This window comes from Terrapene carolina, unplaced genomic scaffold (genome assembly GCF_002925995.2).
Source record: "Terrapene carolina triunguis isolate 2854851 unplaced genomic scaffold, T_m_triunguis-2.0 Scaffold197, whole genome shotgun sequence".
NCBI lineage: Eukaryota > Metazoa > Chordata > Testudines > Emydidae > Terrapene > Terrapene triunguis.
In genome coordinates this window covers 298249-308112 of record NW_020664548.1, presented here as the reverse complement: position 1 = coordinate 308112, position 9864 = coordinate 298249, and the positions used below count along the sequence as shown (strand labels likewise).

Here is a 9864-nt window from a genome sequence, read left to right as displayed (position 1 = left end):
GGTAAGTTTTATACAGTGGTGTGAAAGCCTGGGTGTTAGTGTCATACCTTTTCTTTGTTTTGGTTTTCCTGTATTCAGTGACACACTTCTGAAGGCCTTTATTTGCTCAGTGAGATTGAAGATCTCAGCACCATGTTACAAAAAGATTTGAAGCTCTTTTTACAAATAAATTATAAAACTGGAGATGCTGTGAGATAAAAGCCTGTAGTAAGTGGATGTAAGAACTCTAGCTTGTGTATTGGCTAGATTTGGACATAAATTCCAGATTGGGAGCACAGTACAGTAGGACAGATCAGGATAAAAGAAATAATGATGGGTATGAGGAGAACTTGATGCTTGGTCGGTTGACCCCTAAAGCACTGGAGCATTGAACCTATCAAAACCAGTTTTATACAAGTGTAGAATGGGGTGTGGGAAATGATCCCTAAGTGATGCTAAATAGTTTTTCAAAGGCTTTTGCATGTTAAAAAGTCAATTTCTTACTTTGTGAATGGGGGGGTGAGGGGGAAGGTATTGAGATTTGTGTAACGTAAGGCAACGTTTGTAAATAGTTCAAAAGTTTATAATTTTTTTTATATGATGCATTTTTTTCAAGTGTATTTTGTCTTTAATAGATGCAATTGTAAGTACTGTGTACACTATCCAGCGAATAAAAAATTTATAAACTCTGAGCTCCTGGTTTTTGCTTTTTCTTATCTTTAAACTTTTCTGTTGAGCAGTTGCAGGGCAGTTGGAAGGACTTTGACCCTTTCCTCTGCACTGCACATCCCCCAAAAAAGTTCTGGCCCTGTTCACAGCATCTATAAACAGGTGGCCTTCCTGTAGGGTGGCGTGCCATATTGATGAAGGCCAGACTGTACACCAGGGGCCTGTGAGCAAGCTGCAGGTGACCGCACCTTCAGGCAGCCAGTCTCCCTGTAGCATGGCCTGCAGCCGTGGAGGATAATTGGACTGTGCCTGTAGGGTCTTGTTTGATTAATTTTGTGGGGGGGGGCGGCACCTGAGAGGGATGTCTGTGTGTTGGGAGCTTCCTGCAGGATGGGGCAGACCACGAGGGAGCAGGAAACAGAGGACATTCCCTTATTTTTCCCTCTCTTTCCCCATTCTCTAGGAGAATAAGGACTTTCAGCTGACGAGGGTGGTGCCTTGTAGAGGGTCTTGATTGGGTGATGGACTAATCTGTACAAGCCATAACGGTTAAACGGCTACTTGCAGCTAACAGGTCATGAGCTGGGGAAACTCTGGCTGAAGTTGGGGGTGTGGCCCTGCAGTGGGGAGTTCTGATTGGCCCTGAGAGGGGGCCTGGCTTCCCAGTGGGGAATTCTGATTGGCTGACGAAGGGTGACTCACCTCAGAACTTTTGAGTGTTTGAAGCTGCTTCTGGCACCAAGATGGCAGCTTATGGGAGGGAAGCCTTGGTGGGCAACACCCAGGATGGATCCCTTCAGAGAGGAGCTGGGGATATGGGGACATTGGCAGGGTCCTCTCACAGAGGGAAGATGGAGGAGTCAGTCGGGGGTTGGGGCCGTGGGCCTAGCAGGGGAGCCCTCTCAGTGGGGGAAGATGGGTATGTCAAGTGGCCTTTTCAGATGGTGGTGAAGGTCATGGCAGCATCTGATGAATCCCTCCGGACAATGGGGGCATCACATAGTTCCCCTCAGAGAGGAGCAGGGGATGTGTGGAGGGCGAGAACTGGTCTCTGCAGGAGTGGAGGGAAATGTCTGTGCCGAGCAGATTCCCTCCGTGGGGCGAAGGGGACAGGGGAAGCTTCAACTGGTTCCCTCAAGGTGGGAAGGTGACATATGAATCCCTGCAGAGAGTACAGGAGGAGGCAATGACTCGGACCCCACAGCTGGTAGAGGTGGCATCGGTTTCCTGTGGGCCTCCTCAGGAGATAGGGAGGATGGTGGTTGCCCTTCTCCCAGACCTGCTGGTGTATAACAATCACTCCCTCCTGCGGATGCTGCCTTCCGTGGAGACCTTCAATGGAGTCTTGCTCTGCGTGGAGATTACAGGTGAGGAGCAGGGCTGCCTGTGGCAAATCTCTGTCTGCTCCCTTTGTGGATGGGGCAACCATTTGAGCTTATCAGTTGGTCAGCATCTGCCTTTAAGGGTTTTCTGCACTTATTTATCTAGGTTCTTCAGTGCTATATGAGTGTCCTTGAAAAGAACCCCTTTTTGTTTACTATCCCCTCTGCCAGCTGCGTAAGTGAGCTCCCAGCCTTGAAGGCTCCATCCCTTTTCGTTTTCCTTTAGACAAAGTGGGCATTTGACCTTGTGAAATTCTGGCAGAAAGTGGTCTCTGGGTTTTTTGTTTTTTTGTTTTTTTCTTTTCCCCCCAATTGAACCAGTCTGTCTACCTGTCCCCCGCCCTGATCCCTGCTACATCCTGAGGCAGCTTTGCTTCACTGAGCAGATGGGAAGGTTTCAATTTGTCCAACATCATGATTAGAAGTGAGTCTGATAACTTCAGTCTAGGACAGTGGTTCTCAAAGTTTTGTACTGGTGATCCCTTTCACATAGCAAGCCTCTGAGTGAGACCCCCCTCTTATAAAAAAGTGTTTTTAATTTATATATTTAACACTATTATAAATGCTGTAGACCAAGCAGGATTTGGGGTGGAGGCTGACAGTTTGATACCCCCTCTCAATGTAATAACCTTGCGACCCCCTGAGGGGTCCTGACCCCCAGTTTGAGAACCCCTCGTCTAGGACTTGGTGGATGTTAATCCTTCCACTGGGCGCGCTCACAAAGCTCAACACGACTAATAGAGCTCTTCAAAGAATCCCATGACTTGGAATAGCAGGTGCATGCATGTCTCTAGACAGCACTATCAGTCACTTATTTCATAAGTACCAAACTCGCCACAAACCCTACATTATTCTTATAATTTGTAATGGAAAGTGTATTTGATTGCAATAGCTGAGACCTGCCACTATTCAACTTATAGCCCTTCCCTAGTTAAGTCTGCTATCCTTTGGGACAATATTGAAAGCTCCCTCGGGATGACAGTTTGGCCTTCCGTCTTTGCTTGTGTCACAGGATTAACTGCTCTCCTTGTAAAGCTATACACAAACAATGACCTGAACTGTGGCCAGAACAGCTAACCCAGATGCTCAACGATTACATAGAAGGGATAATGGCGCGTAAGTACTTCACCTCTCCACCTATAGGGAGAGGTAGTATCTGTTCAGGGCTATATGAACCTCAGAATTGGAGATTGGCTTAGTTCTGCCAAAATGCTGTTCTTTCCGAGACATTTGGTCCTTTATTTTCTTGGTGGTCTTCCAGGAGTATCGCCTAACTCTTCACTGCCCCCTCCAGGTATCATAAAGCAATCATCATCCTGATCAAATGTAACTGGATGGACACCCCTTACTATTTGTCGCTTTTGTGGCACAGAAGAAAGTTTCTCTCTTGAAAGGGTTGGAGGAGGCTTTCAAAGGGGCAGTTAAGATGCCCACCTCTCGGAGTCAATAGGAGTTGGGTGCCACTCTCCCCTTAATGCCTTTGAAGGGGCATTAGTTTTATTGTGTGTCACCACCTGGCTGTTTCTCTGTCATAGGGAGGTTTCAGATCTTTTCTTTGGAGGAGGAATCTGTGTATTATATATAAACACAGCACAAACAGAAAAGACTAACTTACCAATTCTGGAGTACCAGGCTGCACTGGGTCAAGGTGGGCTTTATGTAGACTCCTTCTCCCTTCTTTAACCCATATGACAATTTTTTTTGCAGTTGAGCTGCATAGCTGGTGTCATCCAATCTCTAACAAATGTCAACTTGTTGTCAAGTCTTACAAATTCCAGGGTGCCCCAAATTTCCAACCATAAAGAAGCATAACAACTTTGACCTACTTTAACATGGGTTCAAAACAAGTCTTCAGCCAATCATTATTAAATTTTATACCCTGTCACGTCTGCCTGTTCATTGTTTCCCCCGCTTTTTGTGATATTTTTATCTAATAAGCACGTATGCGATTTAAAACAACCTTACACAGCGATAACAAAAGGTCATGCTCTTAAACATGTTTCTGCTTAACAAGCAGTTTAGCTCTTATTTGCTAATAATTCTTTATCATCTTTTTTATCATGACTTCTTGCTAAGTTTTATGTGGGAGTTCTCTAGCATAACCTTCATATACCCACAGTATTAACCTTCTTATGTTGGTGTTACTAGTGTCCTAGGGGAAACCAGCTCTGAAATAAGATGATCGTACCATTGCTGTACAGAGGGTGGAAGTGGTGTTTTTAACTCCGTAAGCCAGGAAACTTTGGTGGGCCAGCAGATGTTCACTCTTGGTCTAGCAGCATTGCTCTGCTATTGCTGCAGAGGAATATATTAAAGAAGATGCAATCCCTACCCCAAGGAGTTTGTAAATAATGTGCCCTGCTGGCTTGTTTCTGAAAATGTGTTTTAAAAATAGCTTTATATTATTATAGCTAAATCCCTGCTTTTTTTTCTTAGTGGTTGTGGTATTGGCGAGTGAGTCAAATTTGGGCTCTTGCTCGCTGGCATGTTAGTGGCTCCAGTGGTGACATGCTCAAATTGGCACATCCAATAAAAAAAATTGGCACATCCATAAAAGAATTAGTTCACTGATTGAAAGTGGAAAATCCTGGAGTCCTGACCACTTGTGACGGTTAGCTCTCCTGGCAAGAGTATGAATTTGTGGGCTATTAGTCCTAAGGTGCTGGCCAAATTCCAATTAGAATAATTATATTCTTGTCTTCCTCTTTGATGCACACCCTGCCCCAATCTCCATGTTCATACAACACCAAGCACAACGAGGTTCCCAAGCCTGAGCAGGGTTTCTCAGCACTACCAAAATACAAATATTAAATAATTTCCCTCCACTGGATCCCTCGAGAGTGCTGTTTCCCCTTTCCATCCCCCACTGTGCATTATAAAACAGTTATGCCCTATCTCAGCAATGCCAAAGTGGTTCTTGTGTAGATCTATAGTTTGTAAAGCTCTTTGGGATGAAAGCAGCTATATAATGAAGATGGCATTATATTCTGTCTCATTTATTAATTTTCTGTGTTCCTCAGATGTGCTTTGTTTCGGAGGCGATATCTTGAACTTCACAGGTACTTATTACATTGTTCTATGCCTTTGAAATGCATCAGTGGCTATTACAGTATTTTTGGCCTGATTCTCCACCCCCTGGAGTTAAAAAATGGCAAAGCTCACATTGACTTCAGTGGTACAGGATCAGGTCCTTCATGGATCTCACCAGCTGGAAATCACATACATGAAAAGAGCCATCTCTGTTTCATGCCCCCTTCCATTCTGCTCTCTCTCCTGCAGGGGATGCGTTGCTGGTGCTCTGGAAGGTAGAATGAAGCCAGCTCAGTGACATCATTACCTTAGCAGCAAAATGCAGCTTGGAGATGCAGGAGCAGTTTGGGTTTAGCTACACGAAAGAGGGCCTAGAGCTCCGACTGAAGATCGGTACAGACGCCTAATGGAAGAAATACATGACAGCAACCTCAGCTCCGAAGAAACATACTGGCAACTAACCTGTTCTTCTTTGAGTGCTTGCTCATGTCCATTCCATATTAGGTGTGTGTGCTCGACACATGCACCAGTGCTGGAAGTTTTTCTCTTAGCAGTATCCGTAGGGGACTGGCTCTGGCGCCCTCTGGAGTGGCACCCGCATGGCACGGTATAAGGTGTGCCGTTGGCTCCCCTCGTCCTCAGTTCCTTCCTGCCGCCAGTGACAGTGCTGGAACTTCTGCTGCTTTGGCTAGCTTTCGCTTAGTTCAGTGTGTCTCACGAACGTTTCTTTGTAAAATAGTTGTATATAGTTTAGTATTTACCCTTAGTGTTAGTTCTAGTTAGGTGATCCTGGACGGGAATCCCTCAGAGAAGCCCTCTTAGGTCCTTGGACCCTGGGCACCGACAGCAGGATTCAAGGTGCGGCTTGCCGGTAACCTGGTGCAGACCTGCGGAGGCACGCGCCCCCTGGCAGGAGCGTCGAGACTGACCCATTGTGACTCCAACGCCTCGGCACTGGCCCTGCGACCGATCGGCGGAATGGGGTCCACGGTCACCCTCCCGCCGGCACCAGTGAATCCCCTCGATCGGGGAGATTGTACCGACAACCAGCCCGCTCCAGATCCCGGTACAGGTCAAGCAGCGTGAGGCATAGATCGCCGGTTTACCGATGCAGATACACCGAACGCTGAAGATCCCCGGGGTCCCGTGGGAGGAACTCGTCTCAATCGGACAAGTCGGCGTCGAGGCACAGTGGCTAGCACCACAGGGAGGAGGGCCACTGGGCCAGCCAGTCATGGTCACTCCGCAGTGACCGGAAGACCTGGGCAAGGACTCCCTCTCCGATGCCTTCCTCCTGTCATGGTCAGGGAGCCTGATGTACGCGTTCCCTCTGATTCCTCTCATCAGCAGGGTCCTAGCAAAGATCAAGAGAGACAAGGCACAGGTTATCATGATGGCCCTGCGTGGCCTCGCCAGCACTGGTTCTGCACGCTCATTAACCTGGCATTGGCCTCTCCCTGGCCCCTGCCCAACCGACCGGACCTGCTGTCACAGGACCACGGTCAGCTCCTACACCCCAACCTCACGTCCCTCCACCTCTCAGTGTGGATCCTGTGTGGCTGAACCAGGAGGAGCGGACCTGCTCGGATGAGGTCCAACAGGTCCTCCTGGGAAGCAGGAAGCCCTCAACCAGACTGACTTACCTGGCCAAGTGGATGAGGTTTTCCCGCTGGGCATCCGAGCGTGGCATCTCTCTCGCGCGCTCTTCCGTAAAGTCTATCTTCGAATACCTGCTTCATCTGAGGAACCAGGGCCTGGCACACACTTCCATTAGAATGCATCTCGCGGCCATCTCCACTTTTCACCCACAGATTCAGGGCCAGACGGTGTTTTCTCATGACATGACAGTCAGATTCTTGAGGCCTCAAGAGATTCTTCTGGCAGGTACGGACTCCTGTCCCACAGTGGGATCTTAACTTGGTCCTCTCCAGGCTCACGGGCCTTTGAGCTGCTGGGCTCCTGCTCCCTTTCCCACCTGTTATGGAAGGTCGCTTTCCTGATGGCAGTGATGTCGGTGAGGCGAGTCTCTGAGATTAAAGCCTTGACCTCAGAACCATCGTACACGGTATTCTACAAAGACAAGGTCCAGCTGAGGCCTCACCCGGCCTTTCTGCCAAAGGTGGTGTCCTGGTTCATGTGGAAGATAGACATCTTCCTCCTGGTGTTCTGTCCTAAGCCGCACAAGACCAGTGAGGAGAGGTGGCTGCATGCCCTAGACATCCGAAGGGCCCTGGCTTTTTACCTAGAGTGAATCAAGCCTTTCCGTAAATTGACTCAGCTCTTCATCACCACAGTGGATAGGATGAAGAGCCTTCCAGTGTCCTCACAGAGGATTTCCAACTGGATTGCCTCTTGCATATGGACCTGTTATGATCTGGTGGGGGAGCCGCCGCCATCGTCGATTGTCCGAGCCCAATCGACTAGAGCTCAGGTATCCTCGGCGGCCTTCCTGGCGCACATCCCTATCCAGGACATCTGTAGAGCTGCGACGTGGTCCTCTGTCCACATGTTCACGGTGCATTATGCCATCACTCAGCAGGCCAGAGACGGTGCTGGGTTCGGCAGAGCTGTGTTGCAATCTACACGTCCGTGAACTCCTACCTGCCTCCATCACCTAGTATGGAATGGACATGAGCAAGCACTTGAAGAAGAAAAGACAGTTACCTTTTCCATAACTGGTGTTCTTCGAGATGTGGTGTTCATGTCCATTCCATAACCCACTCTCCTTCTCCACTGTTGGAGTTTCCAGCAGGAAGGAACTGAGGTTGGGGGGAGCTGGTGGTGCCCCTTATATCATGCCATGCAGGCGCCACTCCAGAGGGCACCAGAACATGCTAAGGAGAAAACTTCCAGCACCAGTGCATGTGGCGAGCACACACACTTAATATGGAATGGGCATGAGCAACGCATCTCAAAGAACACCAGTTGCAGAAAAGGTAACTGTCTTTTTCTTTTCCTTTCAGGGCTGTCTGCAGGCCATGTGTCTCAACTCATTGTCGGTGATGAGATGCGTCAGTATTTGCTGGTGACTGGCCAGCAAGTGGACAATGTGAGGCTGGCACAAAGTCTGGCACAAGCTCGTGAAGTGATTCTATCACCGAACTGCTGGGAGCTCTGTGACCGGAACGTGTTAGAAGCAGAAATGCTTAAAGGCCAAAAAGCCATGAAGGTAGGAGCCCCATACTGCTTTTGCAATTACTATGCAGTGGAGTCTGTAATATGGAGTCCATTGATGTCAAAAGAGGAGAGCCTCATTGAGTTCAGTGAGCTTTGGATCAGTCCAGTAACCAAGATATTTCAGACTGGCTTGTGTTCATATGGTTCCCTTTTCTTTGTTAGCTAGTGGGACATTTTCTTGAGCTCAGTCAGCAAGGGCCTGTGCTTTTACAGCCAAAGATTGTGAGTTCTATTCCCCCATGCTATGCTGAGCATGTGTTAAATTGCTGCAAGATACCTTCCCTCTGAGCAAACAGAACACTCCCAAGAAGCAACTGTTCTACTTTTATGGCTAGCAGTTCTTCCCAATTTCTGATGATCACCAGGTGGGGTCAGTAGACAGTGTCATTCTAGGGCCGTTTGGCCTGATTTTCAGGAGAGCTGAGCACCCACAAATCCTAGGGAAGTCAATGGGAGGGGCAGGTGCTCGTACCCTTTGCAAATCCAGAACCTTTAACTTCTGGCACAAGCGGGTTGAATATAGCCAGGAAGGTGCCAATAGTGAGAATGATGAAGTTAGTTTGGGGAGCAATTTAGGCATGATGACCATAGTGAAGGATGAGATCTAGGGTTGCTGAAATCCTTCTGTTGATGTATTTTTTACTGAGCAGACTTTGGGGAAATGACACTCTGGCTATAATTTTTTCTTTGTACTCAGCTGCGATACCTAAAGATCTTCCATCCACTTGATTTTGATGAACACTTTGAAAAGTGCATAGACCATCTACAGCATTATCCAAATGATGAAGGTGAGATCCTCGCATTCAGCATCCGAGCCAACAAGAATGCAGGATCCCTGGAATAGGGAGAGGCCTTTTTCTCCCCTTTGCCACTCGCTAACTTAAACCAGCATTTCTCAAACTGGGGTCTGCGGAGGGTACTCCAGGGGGTCCACGAGCCATGCTGATCAACTCCTCCCCCTCCCTCCCTCAACTCCTCCCCTCCCTCCCAGCGCCTCCTGCACGCCAGGGGAACAGCTGTTCAGCGGCGTGCAGGAGGCACTGGGAGGGAGGGGGAGGAGCAGGGACAGGGCATGCTCAGGGGAGGGGGCGGGAAGAAGGGGGTGGGGTAGAGTGGGTGCGGGAAAAGGTGGGGTGGGGGTGTGGCCTTGGGGGAAGGGGTGGAGTGGGGGCGGGGCCTGGGGCTGAGCGGAGGGCTTGGGGGGTCCTTTAAAAAAAATTAAATCAAAATGGGGGTCCTCGGGTTGCTAAAGTTTGAGAACCGCTGACTTAAACCATATAAATTCCTTTCCTAGTCCTGCTGAGAGAGGCTGTGGCCCTGGCTTCCAGTCATGAGCTCGAGCTGGCCTTGCGGAGGTTTGTCTTGGGAAATGTTCTGAAGAAGGTAAGATGCTGACGTTTCTGTTCTGATACGTGCTGTTCCTCCACAGCAGGGGCGGGCAAACATTTTGGCCTGAGGGCTTTGTAAATTGTATGGAGGGCCGGTTAGGGGAGGGGGTTGTGGCCCGAACCCCACCACCTATATGCCCCCCCCCCGAGACTCCTGCCCCATCCAACCCCCCCTGTTCCCTGACGGCCCCTCTGGGACCCCTGCCCCATCCACACGCTCCTGTCCCCTGCCGCCCCAG

At 49.0% G+C, this 9864-nt stretch overlaps 1 pseudogene; it reads left to right on the top strand.

Annotated features, from left to right (window-relative positions):
• The first annotated feature begins 1391 nt into the window (after positions 1 to 1391).
• Positions 1392 to 9864, top strand: part of LOC112106105 — a 31431-nt pseudogene continuing 22958 nt past the window's right edge.